Here is a 14,149-nt window from a genome sequence, read left to right on the forward strand (position 1 = left end):
AATTAGCTCCACAGTAAAGTGCCATAGTCTATATATGCGCTGGTGTTAGGGCACAGCAAATTAATTGACTTGGCTGTAGGATAGTACTGTCTGGGATAGTACTATCCTACAGCAGAGTAATTCACTGCTACTCTGCACACGTAGATGGTGACAGGGGCTGGCTGGGACATGAGGGTGCTAAAGTGTGAGGGCTGCCTGCTGCCTAGCTCCACATTTTAGCACCCCTGTGCTCCAGCCAGCTCCTCTGCCACCTAATGCTGCCACTTGGGGTCCAGGGCTGCTCTGCCCTGGCTCAAAGTACTGTGGTTCTAGGCGCATGCATAGACACTGCACGTGTGAGCAGCTGACTCCAGCGTGACCTGTGTCAGAGTTTATCTTGTCACCTTAATGGCATGTGTAGATGCACCCACTAAGGATTCATAATATGGAAAAAGTATACAATAAACTGACTAGTAAAATAATAACATGATTAATGTCTCAGGGATTTTATTTTCATAATGGGTTATTTAAGAAAAAAATAAAAAATTCCCTCGTATCTTAAATTTAAATGGTATTGCCATGGGGCTTCTAGTATGCTGAATTGCCCCTATGGAGTTTGTTGACAAAATTATAACCGCCTCACAAGAGCATTCATAGGCATTTGGGTGTGGCACAATCAGTTACAATCACACTGCAGAAGTGAGATGCTCCGAATAAAACTTGTAAAAAAATAAAGCAACACAATGTTGAATAGAACTGGAGGAAAAAAGTGATGAGGATGATAAACCATAGCTCTTTAATAAAAGTCAATGACTATACAAAGCAAATTTCTGCAACTTATTTGTTGAAAATAAATAAATAAGAATGAATTTGCACACAGAAACTGAGGCTGAGTGCAAAGTAAGCATAGTCAGTGGGTGTATCTACACATTCATTAATGAACTTTTCCTAATACATATTAAATTTAGTACCTGTGGGTGCCTGTACATGAGTGTGGAGGCTGCTCCAGTGTGCTATAAATACAGCTTGTTGGAGCAAACTCATTTAATCGAGTCTGCTGGAGTGTGGTATTTGCTGCACTTTAGAAGCTTCCCATGTCTCGTGTATCAGTGTCTCTGAGCTTAAAAATGTTGGCGGGGCACTTGAACTAAACCTCGTTGAACAAGCTTTAGTTCAAACACCCCTACCACCATTTTTAAGAGCAGGGATGCTGATGCACACGATGTGTGAGGCTGCCATTGATTTATTTAGAGCAGCTCTCGGAGCACCTCCCCACCCCTGGAGCACACATAAAAGTGCCCTCTAATGTGAGGTACTAAATAAATGCACATTAGGCTGCCCTAATGCATAGTAGCAAAAACGCACACTTTTTTAGTTATGCTTAATGTGCAATAGCCTATTTTTACTGTGCATTAGCAGATTAGCAAGATTTTTGACGTGACGCTTTAATAAGCAGTAAAATAAGCTGCTGTGTATTAAAGCACATGTGTAGACATGCCCAGTGAACATCAAAAAATGATGGACAAGGTCCATAAAAAACTCAAGCCCCCTTCACATAGTGGATACAAAATGAATCCAAGTGATAAAACTTATACAATCATTTTTGCAGAAGAAGAGATACCATTAAACAGATTTTTAAAAAGTGAAAGAGGAAATTAAATGTGTTAAAGGGGGGAAGTAGCCTACAATGGCAGATGAGCAAACATGTGTGGGAATTCCAGTTTTTGGGACAGAAAAAGTATTTTTAAGGATGAGGATAATGAGACATTTGAGAGGTATGTTTTAAGAGTATAAAACATTTATTGATAGAAATATTACTGTGTTACCAAACATTTCTTTAACACCCAAAGTCCCACTAGCAGTGAGGTACAAATTAAAACGGTGAACATACCCAGATGGAAATTTAAATGTTACTGTACAAATACTGAGTTAACTGTACAGCCATTAAACAAATTAAGGACAGATATACGCCAACAAATGTAAATAAGACAATCAAACATGAATGCGAACCTGATATAATAGCTGAGGACATTTCACCGTATCATCAGGTGATATACATTAGTGAAACCCTATTGAAGTCAATGGAGCTACATGAAAGTATATCAACTGAGAAAGTAGACAACCACATCTAGGATTTCAGTACATAGGAGTAGGTATAGTCTGGGTATACGCTAAGTATTCTGACAGTTCTGACCAAATATGGAAAGTGCAAAACACTACACTTTCAATTCTCCTTGTGGTTAATGCAAATTTAAGCAGTTTCCTTTGGGGACTGCCTCAGCGCTCAGGATAAACCATGGCATCATATACCAGATCTTTGAGGAGCTGGATGGCATGGAAGGAATTGTTTATAATCTCCTGAATGGAGGCAAAAATGATCAATTTCACATGAGAGATTGCATAATATCTGTATTGTGTCAAAGACCCTTGAATTGAACAAAAGTAAATGTCAGATTGAATGAGATTAATTATGTAGGACACATTCAGTGGCAAAGAAATATGACCAAAACCAAGGAAGGCAGAGGCAACTGTATGAATGGAAAGAGTCCAAGACAAGAAGGCCTTAAAGAGATTCATGGACATGTTAACATATCTAAGCACACTCATTGCTAATTTATCACAATTAAATGCTCCCCTCAGATTGCAGCTTGGGGACTGTTCAGAATTGAAATGGAATGACTGACAAGAGAAAAGATTTGGAAATTAATTTAAGTTGTCAAGCATCAGTGAACCATTTTCAGATTAAGAAAGAGCCTAAGATAAGAAACAATGATATCTTTTTTTCAAAAAGCACCTAAGTGATTTAGTTGCCTAAATCACAGTGAAGGTCCATTGGATTTAGGATCCTAATCACCTAATTTAAAACAAGATATGGGACATAGATTCAAATCACTTAGGAGGCTTTGAAAGTTTTACATTAAGCTGATGTTAGCTCATAAGGAATTAAGGCTGTGCTTCTGCAAGATGAAGGTTAAATGGCACATGCTTCAGAAACAGTAAATAAAACACAAACACCAGAAAAAGGAATGCTGGCAAAAGACGTTGGTTGTAAATGTTTTCACAAATATCGTTACGTGCAAAAAGTAAGTCAAAGTAGAAACATACCATGAATAGTTGGAACAGTAGAGGTGCCATTGTGCAAAGCAGAGCCCAGACTTCAGAAAATTATAACAGAATTGAAAAGTTACTGATTAAAGCCCTTTCCTGAAAGGTAGTTCATGCAGGCATTACCTGTGCCTGTGTGGAACACTGTGCAACATGAGAAGATGCAGAAGAAATGCAAGGTCTTAGTAAGAAGCTGTTGATAGCATACGTGCTTTTAAGATTGTGCTTAGACAGTGAAAACAAGGGGAAATATGTAAACAGAACTGAAGTTTTACCTGTTTCTGACACAAAATTTAACAAACTCAAGCGAGAAATATGAAATGGCCCAACCTTACAAGAGCTTCAGCAAAGTATTCTAGACAGAAAGCTAACAGAAAAAGCCCAGACACCTCCAAGTATAAAACTTATTAAGACTATAAGGATGAAATTGCTGCATATAATGGGATTCTGTACAAAGAACATTGTCATAACACCACAAAACATGAGGTTGGAAATGCTAGGTATAACCTACAGTGCCCATTTGAGTATTGAGAAGTTCAGGAACAGAGCCCAAGGTGTTCTGTTCTGGCCAGGCATGCATGCTGCCATCAAAGATAAGGTATCCAAGTGGAAATCTGCAATAAATACAGGAGACAGAATGCAAAAAAACCCACTGAAACCAAATGAGACTCCTAATTGCACGTGGCCCAAGGATCTATTTAAATGAAATGGAAGATTATATCTTATTTGATGGATTTTATTTAGGGTCTGTATTTTTTTTGGAGTTATGCTGTTACATGACACAAAGTAGCAATGTAATAATCCATTGTAAACTGCAGTTTTTTTCACCATGGGATTCCATAGGAGCTAAAAACAGATAACATCCCACAATTTATAAATGCTCCATTTCAGCAATTTTTTGGAACATCAGTTTAAATATACCATATCAAGTCCTTACAATCGACTTTATGAACAGTAAAGTCAATACAAATATCAAAGGGACTTGATAAAAATAAAGAATCTTGACATTAAAGGGATTAGTGCAGCACATTTTTAGACTATTGCCACAGTTCTTTACTAGGTTTAACAATTCAGGAACTCACAATGACAAAAATACAAGTACCAACTTCTAATAAGCTTACTGAGTTATAAACAACATAGCCTAAAGAGATAGATAGCAGGGAACTAGAGAGGAAGAAATGCTATAACCAAAATGGCTAACAATCACCCTTATTGCAAGAGAGAGAAAAAACATTAGATTCTTAAGAAAAAAATGGGTGGCAGACAGCCAACAGAATAGTTATATTATCTTCAGTGGGGTCGTAAGTGACCCCACCAAGGGCCAGTCACACAGAGTCCCTACAAGATGGACATAAGAAAAAATATAGGGGAGAAAACACCACAATGTGAGACACTGGTGCTCTATTTCCTGTGAATAACCAGCATGCTGGTGACCCTGACCCTGTGCTGACAAGGTTAATAAATGCATGTTCAGTTAGGAAATGGCAATTAAAAATACCAAGAGGGTGGCAACTGTAGGCTCTAGGTGCTGGATCCACTTCAGGATCCAGAACAGTCAGTGCAGAGGGAACTGATTTTAGAAGAAGAAAAAAACCATGTAATCATAAAGTTTAAAAAATGGCAGTTATTGAGCAAAGTCCAGACCCCCCGTCTCTCCCCCCGCCCCCAAGACAAATCTGTTTATTTCCTTTGAGGTACCATTTGTGTGTTCTAATACTTGGGTCTACTATGCTGTGGCTGTTCATTTTAGTTGATATCATATTCTTTTATTTGAACTTGATTTTTTTTAAGAAGGGAAGGAATATCAATTGAACCTAAAGTCAGCATATATGTATGCATATGTCACACAATATATGTGCATATGTTATGTGGCAGAGAGAGACATAATCTTTTGTAACCGTAGCTCAGCTCAGATGACTAAAACCGTAAATACTAATTTCTTCCTCTACTATTGCATGCCATGTTTTTATCATAGTAATGGCACAACAAGTTTCTGCCTCTTGCATGTAAAATAACATGACTTTCCGAATGAAAAAGCAGGACAATTCTAGGTAAGGAGGAAGGCGGCTCAGAAAACAATTTTTTTCACTGCTACGCAAGTATGGATTTTGGAAGAGAATTCAAATTAAGCATGAGGGCTGCGTCCAGATGAGTGCAGCCTTGTGGTATGTGGCACTGCAAACACATCTGCGGTAGCGCATACCACACATTCAGATTTTCTCTGCACTGCAAAGGAATGCTGCCCATGTGCACTACTCCACCTTTTTCCCTGATATCCAGGGGTCAAAGAAACCCACAGAAAAAAAAAAGCGGAGCAGTCCACATACGGACAGCGTGCGCCACTCAAAAGCGGAAATGGGCCACCTAGAGCCATGTTGCGGCTGCTGGCTAGGCTCTGCACAGCTGAGTCAATGCTGCTGCAGCCCTGGGAGGCCCCCATGAGCCCAGGTAAGGCTGCTGGGGTTAGCCCAGTGCTGTCCCCAGCCTCCTCTACCCCACGCAGGATAACTTGCCGTGCACCAAAGCATGCGTGGTACGGGCATTCCCTGGGGACAAGTAGTGGCGGCGCAACATGTACCACCGCTACTTGTCCCCAGGGAACCAAACATCTATGCTCATGCGGACACAGCCAAGAAGATCAGAATAACAGTGTGTAGGGAGGCAGAAAGAGAAACTTGCCAACAGGTGACAGCCTAGGTTGGAGAGGCTGTGCATGGAGTACAGGCAACCAGCTCTCAATGGTATAAGTCAGTGGTTTTCAAGCTGTGGTCAACAGACCCCTGGGGATCCATAGGTCGTGTCTACGGGATCCCTGAAAGATGACTAAGATCAAACAAAAGTATGTGAATACCTACACTTACAATTCAAAGAGGTTTGCGCCTCCATTCAAAATTTCCGAAGGGGCCCGCACCACCATTCAATTATTATTAGAAGGCCACAAATGGAAGAAGGCTGAAAACCACAGGTATAGGGAGTCTCTTCAGGTGCTCACTTAGTTGGGCTCACAGAAAATGAGACATTATCTTGAAGTAGCAACATAGCTTGGCCCGAAAGCAGGGAAACTGTCTATTATAAGGGATACATAGGTAATCTAACTGTCTAGATTGCAAGATGATGTAACTTCCCCCCTCCAGCATATCTGGCGAACTCTGTGGGCTAGGCTGGATGGGGGCTGGGTTCATTCCTGTGCCATTTGGAGCACTGAATGTCCTTAGCAGTAGACTGACAAAGACACATACACACTCCTACAGACAACTGGGACAAGCCCATGCATGGACTAGTCAAGCAGGGAAGACCTTTTTCTGCTCCCTTTCTGTCTCAGTGACAGTTAGTTATAATATGGCCTTAAATATATATATATATATATATTTGTAAAGAAGCATATTTGCAAATTTTAAGTCTTTGGCTTACTACTGAATTTGGACTTTAAACTTTTTTTGAAGTCTTCAAATAAGGGACAGTGTTAGAAAGCCAATTCTGGAAGTATGTGTTTCCTGCCAAATCCTGCTGCCTTCATTTGATCCTTATTCATACACTTCCAACTGAAGCAATGTAGCCCGGGAAATAGAAAGCATTGGGAGTTTGGCATGAGGATTTGGCCTAAAATTTTCAAATATCTTCTGATTAGCATGCACAATTATAAACAGTAAATTCCCCCATATTTACTGCTTGTTTTTCAGCTGTACCATTTTGTCCTGTAAGGTCCTTGGAATGTCCTAGACACTACCAGTCCTGGCTAGCACCTCTGGATAGCTATTTTTCAGGCTCTTAAAATATGTATATATTTTTGCCCCCTGCCAACAGTAGCCACTGTAGGGAATGAACAAGAGACCTGTGCCTAACAGCTTCTCCTCCCTTCCTCCCTGGGCACCTATGATGGTTGTTAGAACTCCTGGGTGCTTATACATGTGTTCTGGGGTGGAGGGAGGGGTGTTTTAATTAGAGCAGCTCCCAACAGCTCTGTAATTAAACACCCCTCCCCCGACCCCAGAGCACATGTATACTCCCAAGAGCTGCTTTAATTAAAACACCACAGCATCTCATGTATTTAGTATCCCGCATTTCAAAATGGTGAAGGGGCACTTTAACTAAAGATCATCAAATGAGCTGTACTTAAAGCTCCCCTGCCACTATTTGGAAGTCTGCTCCAACACTTTCTAATCAGAATGTGTTGGAGCACATGTAGAGGCATCCCCAGATAACAGAGCAGCAGGAAGGAAAGAGATGAGCTGGAGAATGTTCAATATTCCCTGCATTACAGCAGTCCCTAATCTTACAGCTAACCTAACCTAAGTAATTGGACAGTCGGTTAAATGCAAGTCTTAGCTAACATAACCAGCATTGAGGCAAAGATCATGAAACATCAACTCCACTGAGCTAGCCACTGTGTGTGGTAAATCCTCTTCTCTCAACTTAGTCATGGTATGAGGACCCATGGAGGACAGAGGAAGTGCTACAAGGATACCCTGAAAGCATACCTTAAGAGAGTGGCATCAACCCTACAAATTGGGAAATGCTGGCTGGTAACAGGTCTCAATGGAGCTGCACCACATATCAAGATACAGCCCACTTCAAAGACAACTGTCTTACACAGGAAGCCAAGAAATGGCAAGGGAAGAAGGAAAGTGCACACCATCCTGGCCAACAGTTGTGTCTCCTACAACCACTTTGTCATGTCTGTAGGAAAACTTGCAGGGCACGGATTGGACTCCTCAGTCACCTTAAAACTCAGCTGTAATTCCCCACATTGGACATCATCCTCATATTGAGGGATAGCTGATGAAATGAAGGCCCATTTCTTCCTTTCTCTTAGGACTAAGAGAGCAGAGGGAGGGGGGCACTGATACAAGGAAAAAACAGGGAAAAGGGGAATGAGAAGTACCAATAAAGACTGACCAAGGATACAGAAGTTAGAGTCAGAAGTGACATAAGATGGAAAAGGGAGCAAGGAAAACCTAACTCCAGAGTAGAGAAATAGCTATATTTAGTCCTAAGCCTTTCCCCTATATCAAGGTAGACAAGAAAAGCAAAGCCCTAAGTCTCCAGTGTAGAAAGCAGAAAGAGACTGCCTTCCTTCCCTAAAGTTAACAAAGGGACAGGCCACTTGGCATCCCCTACAGAAAACAACTGAAGATTGGGAATTTTGCTGGGGGACCTCAGTGTCTGGGGTCCAAATGATTTTGGAGGCTTATGGAAGATTCTCGTGAGTGTCGAACCTCTGGGAGGTTGGCATAATTTAATATTGGCACTACCAGGAATCTCTGGCAGAGAACTGACTCTAGGGAAATTATGTTAAATATAGGTAATCTGCCTTAGTGTAAGTCCTACACTCAGCAGAGATAGGATCTGGCCATGTAAAAGAACCTTATAAAAAGAATGACAGAATTCAACTCCAAGCAGTCATTTTCTTGACCCCACAGATGTACAATGGCTGTAGCTGGCAGGGCACTGAAGGAAAAAGGATAGTGTTTGGCCTGCATGAGTTTGGCTTGGCTTAGTTAACTGAATATTTACATTGTTGTTTTTTAATATTGAATCATCTAATTTTTAAGTGAAGATCTGTTATATTATGTTATAATGTTTTGGGCAATTTTTCTTTACTTTGTAAAATTATTTATTATCAAACAATGAAACTCACTGTGGCTGTTAGGAAACTATGTTCCTACAGTAAACCAGAAGGCGAGGTAAAGAGTCTATTAGCAACGGAACCTTTCAATATTCATCTGAAACTACATAAGTGTGTGTTACTAGACTGATAATTGCTCTCCCACCATAGGGAGGCTTGCTGCTTGATCCAGCATCCTTTTACTTTTGAAGAAAAAAGTTGTCTTTCAACACCATTACAGCCTGAAACATAACACTGAAAAGGCTTGGATTCAGGCCAGTAGTTAATTTCTTCAGAGACACTCTTAAAAGTACTGAAGTTCTTTTTGCTGGTGCCAGTAACTAGAAACTAAAAGCTAAAGAAATCCCCTCAGTAGTGAAGATTATCGAGCAAATGCTGTAACTGCATTGGCCTGTATCTGAACTATGCACACAGAGTTTCATGTTTATGCTCTCACTGTATGTCAGGCTGGAGTACTGTATAGTCCTACCCGTGTCTATCAAAATGAAATTACAGAATAGAAGGTGTTGATATCAACATCTAATTTGGCCATGTCTAAAATTGCTTGATGCCTGGGAAAGCTTCTTCCATCCACTTACTACTGCGAAATTTAACCTAACTTATTTCTAGGGTCCCATCACTGTAGTTCTGAGAAACAAAATCCATTATGATATGTATGATAAATAATAAAAACAGACTCTGCTCTGGTTATGAAAAAGTTAAGAAGCTTATACTATAATCAACCTTTCAGAGATCCCCTGTTACTTTGAGTTTCCAGTCTTCTAATTGTTGATGCTGTTTAGGTCTTATAAACAATTACTGCATATTTACATATAAGTCAGCTGCAATTTGATTATTTAAAAATCAGCAACCTGCAGAGAAGTCAATTAATTATATATATGAGTAAACAGGTTCTATTTGGGATGTTGAAACTAGGAAGCAATACATGAATCAGAGAAGAGTGAACTTTCATAGACATGAGAGAGACAACAGAAGGTGCTGTTACTGCTGCCTGGGTTGTCTATTCTCCAGATAGGAGAGGCAGCACCAGAATGAACAGTAGTTGGTGGAAGCAGAAGAGAAGAGGAGCGAGTAATGGGTGCATGTGTGTGTGCATGTGTATATGTATATGTGTGTGTGTGTGTGTATACACATACACGTACACTCATATACTTAACACACACACACACACATACACACATTAACCAGTTCTGCAAAACCAGCAACTGGTTTGCCTCCCTTTGGAGCCTATAATAACATGCAGATCCTATGGCCTCTTCCTCCACCCATCTTCAGATGTTTCCTTCTCAATTGCATATAGGAACTAATGCAAACCCCAATCACAAAGTGAGCAGGAATTACAGAGTTTAGAACTGCTTTTAGGATTCTGCAAGTAAATTTCACCCTTTTTTGCATATATTGATCTCTTTGGGACAGGTATGTCACAGAAAAAATTGAACAGAAGTAAAGAATAGCAGATTAACATATCTAATTGATTGTGATAGTTTGTGTGAAAAAAGGATATGTGTATGTTGTTATTACAACAATCTAGAGCAAGCAGAAAGCTATGTATGGTCATTAAACATTCCATGGTTCTTTTGGCATAGATGTGTTCATCACCATGTCCTGGCAAAATTCCAGTTGAAAATTGCATACTATATACTTTTGAGTGCATTGTATCAATACACAGAGGGATAACATACATTGTACCATGTGCTATAAAGGTGTCCAGGACTAAAATCTTTATATCATACTATACCACCAAGTGTTCTGGATATGCTGTAAGTTAGGGAAACCTGCTTTCTAAGTGTTTTACAGAAGTTTTAATAGTTTATTTTGCCTTTTTTGGCATTAAGAACTATTTTCTTACTAATATTATTAACTTAAGTTACCCTTGCTCTACTCCATTCACAAAGCACTTCAATATTATCTAAATTTTTATGCATTCAAAATATTACATATTTAAATAGTCTATTTTGGAGTTTTCCACAGGAAGTAGGTTCTAAAAACAAGCTGGAATATTCCCTTTCCAATGGCATACTACACCAGCTCTTAGTTCTAAAAAATGTAAGATAGTGCCCTTTGAACTGTCACTTAAAACATGAATAAATATAATTATCCAATAATTTTGCAACGTGTTGTATAGCTATCACTTTCATGTATATGATTATAGGTAAGGAAGATAGTATTACCTATGTTTAAAATGGTTTCACACATTCCTACTTCAGACCCTGTTTTCAGGGTTTTTTCTTTGCCAAACTTTAACCCTCAAATTTTCCGTGTTGGATGTCTACCTCAAATGGCCCTTCCAGAAAAAAAAATCAATTAAAAAAATTAGATGTTTTCAATAACAAGGCTAAGAAAATGCTATTATTTTGTCCATGTTAAAAAAAGTGGGCAACCTTTTCTTTAAAAAGCTCTAGAACTTCTTGCTTTGGCTGTGGCATAGGGTGGCCACCATGTCAGGAATCTACTTTTGAGACAGTCTTCCTAAATTTGGCCAAGTCTTTGGAAAATCTAAGTTTACACATGCAAGTAGAGCCTTAAATTATTAGCATCTAAATTCCCTAAAGAGTATCTCAAGCTGAGCTAACTTTTCCATACACTTGTAGCTCTGGGCTGTTGTGGACCACATCATGTCTGGATAGCACAAATAAAAGCATGAGGAGATCTCTCCTGTGTTTTCAAGCAGCATGTTTTAAATACATAGGAAATAAGAACCAGACTTTGAGCAGGAGCAGATGCTGGAAGATGATTTGATTCGACAAGGACAATGGGACTGGGTACTATCATGGGAAGTGGGGAAATGGGATAGCAGGTAGAGAGGGAGACTGAAATTGGTTGATAACCTCTGGGGAAGACTGAGGCTGGACAAGGGGAGTGGGACTTATAAAAAGAAGGAAGGAGGTGAGGAGAAAGGTGAGACAATATATGATAAAGAGCTGTGGTGTGGGCTGAGAAAGACAAGGACTGTCAATGAAAAGACATGGGGACAAGGAATGGAGTGAGGAACAGTACTCCTGGGGGGAGGGTATCTTTAATTACAGCGGCTTTCAGGAACTGCTCTAATTAAAGTGCCCACAGCATTTAATTTATTCAGCATCCTGTGCTTCAAAACAGAGGCTGGGGCACTTTAACTAAAGCTCGTTCAACAAGCCTAAGTTAATGCATGCCCGCCACCATTTTGAAGCATGGGGACACTCAATTACACATGATGCCAAGGCTGCTGGAGTGCATCAGAGCAGGTGTCAGGCACATGTATAGGTGTCTACTGATACTAGGCAAGTAGTTTAGCAGTGGAAGCTGAGATTGGAAGGATGAAAAGGTGGGAGGAGAAGAACTAAAACTAGTTAGCTGAGGATAATGGGACTGGGACAGGAGCTAGGGATGAAGAAGAGATATTTCTGGGGCAGATTGGAAGGGGTGGGGCAGAAGGGTTGACAGTTGTGGAGAAAGAGGGTGTCATGTTAGTTTAAAGTCTGGTAGAAGGGCAGTGTGGCACTTTAGGGTATTTACACACGCTTGCAGGACACAACTGATGATCATGCAGCTTATTTTAAGCTGCGTGATCATAGATCAAGCCCCGCTTGTGCAGACATTCTCTGGTGCCAGGAACGAGGCTGGGAACTAGATCTAAGTAAATCAGGGCGGGGAGATTGGGGTCAGCTAATGGATCCATGTTGTGGGGAGGTTTGCTGTGTGTGAGAGGGTTGAGGCTAAAACTATCCCAGTCAGGGCAGTCAGCAATGGTAAGAAAATCACAGACCCAGGGCTGGGACAAGTGGCTGGGCTTTCCCAGCCCCATGACTGCTCTCTGAACATGTACAGGTGTTTATTAGACTGGGCCAACCCAATCTTGATCTATCTTAGTTCACCTCCTAAGGTGAAGAAAGTTGGATCAGGATAGCCACTTTTCACCTGATTTATTCTCCCCAAACATCTGTATAGATTGACCTAACCCTAGTTAAGTCTATCTTAGTGTAATGTCTACACATACCCTTAGAGACTAACCAGTTTGGAGAGGCATAAGCTTTCATAGGCGACAGCCTACTTCTTCAAGTGCTTTGAAGTATCTGATGGGTTTTGGGTTGTAGCTATGTTCGTCTAAGGACATAGGCAGGCAAGGTTCTTTGAGTAGATGTGATATCTTGTATTAGACCAACTGAGCAGTTGGAAAAAAATGTCTTGGCAAGCTTTCGGGTGCAGTCACCCTTCTTCAGGCATGGGGAGTCTCAGAACACTTTGGTAGTGATGCCTGGGATGAAGAAGATGACAATAAACCACTTTCTTCATAAAGTTTAAGACAATGCTCCCGAAGTACAACTTTGGGCAACTTAAATTACATTTTTCTTTGACAGTGCCACATAGGGTTCTAGCGAACACATTCTTCCTGCTATCCCAAGAGTCATACAGATGATGGCATTATACAGTCATACTTCCTTCAACCACTGTTGTTACTGTTTACCTCTTCCCCATTCACTACGTGTTTCGAAGTCCAAGATACTCTCTATAGCTGTTCTCTACTCTATGTACTTTGCTTCATCTCACCTTCTGCTTTTCCTGGATCTATTTTTCTCTTGGCTCTTTACCTACCCCAACTACCAGCTTTTAAGTAGAATGAGATACCTGTAACAGTTGAACTGAAAGTACAAACCTATAATATTTGAGTTGGTGATTAAGCAAGGTGAGCCTCTCACCCCTTTGAGAACCTACTAACCTGTTATGTAAATCTAAAGAGTAACCTGAATTTAGCAGCTGACTTTCTAAAACAGTCCCCATGCTTTTGGACTCATTGCCTCAACAGTCCACATATAAACTTAAGGCTACTCAGGCCATGAGAGGTAAAATCCCTGCATAATACTTGAGAATATTCCTCAGTAAATTCAGAGATCAGCAAAAGGTACCTATTTATGCTTCCCTACTCTATTTTTCTTTAATTTGAACCTCTGCACTTGCTTCCTATGTACTATGGACATGTTGAGGAAAGTCACTAACCTGTGATTATTCATTCCCCTACCCCTTCCATGAGCAGAATTTCAGCAAAAGTTCAGGTTCAGGAGACAAGTGAAAGTAGACCTTTAATACTACTTTACCATAATGGATTATATAAAATTTTGATGGAGGTTACAACATTTGAGTAGAATTATTAATTACAAATGTTGATAATTTACAACATGTGGCTTTTTTTTTTGGAATAATTAAAAGCTAGATATTACACCTTTCCTATCTGATTCTAATTAAGAGTTTTACCAAGAATTTTATAACTTTCTATACAACTCTGTATACAGCAAATTATTCTACATAAATATATTTAATCTCTGTAAATATTAAAAGACCCAATTTAATCATGGAAAAACTACAGGGTTTTTTCACATTTTAAAAAGATAACTAAATGTAAAACTAATGTTAACTTACACTTCTCACATATTTTCATTCTAATGTATGTAAAATATAAGACAG

At 39.9% G+C, this 14,149-nt stretch overlaps 1 protein-coding gene across 3 annotated transcripts in view; it reads right to left on the reverse strand.

Annotated features, from left to right (window-relative positions):
* The window catches only part of MYT1L (myelin transcription factor 1 like), a 171,694-nt gene that overhangs the window by 59,241 nt on the left and 98,304 nt on the right, over window positions 1-14,149 (reverse strand). The window lies entirely within an intron of this gene.

This window comes from Alligator sinensis, unplaced genomic scaffold, assembly GCF_000455745.1.
Source record: "Alligator sinensis unplaced genomic scaffold, ASM45574v1 scaffold832_1, whole genome shotgun sequence".
NCBI lineage: Eukaryota > Metazoa > Chordata > Crocodylia > Alligatoridae > Alligator > Alligator sinensis.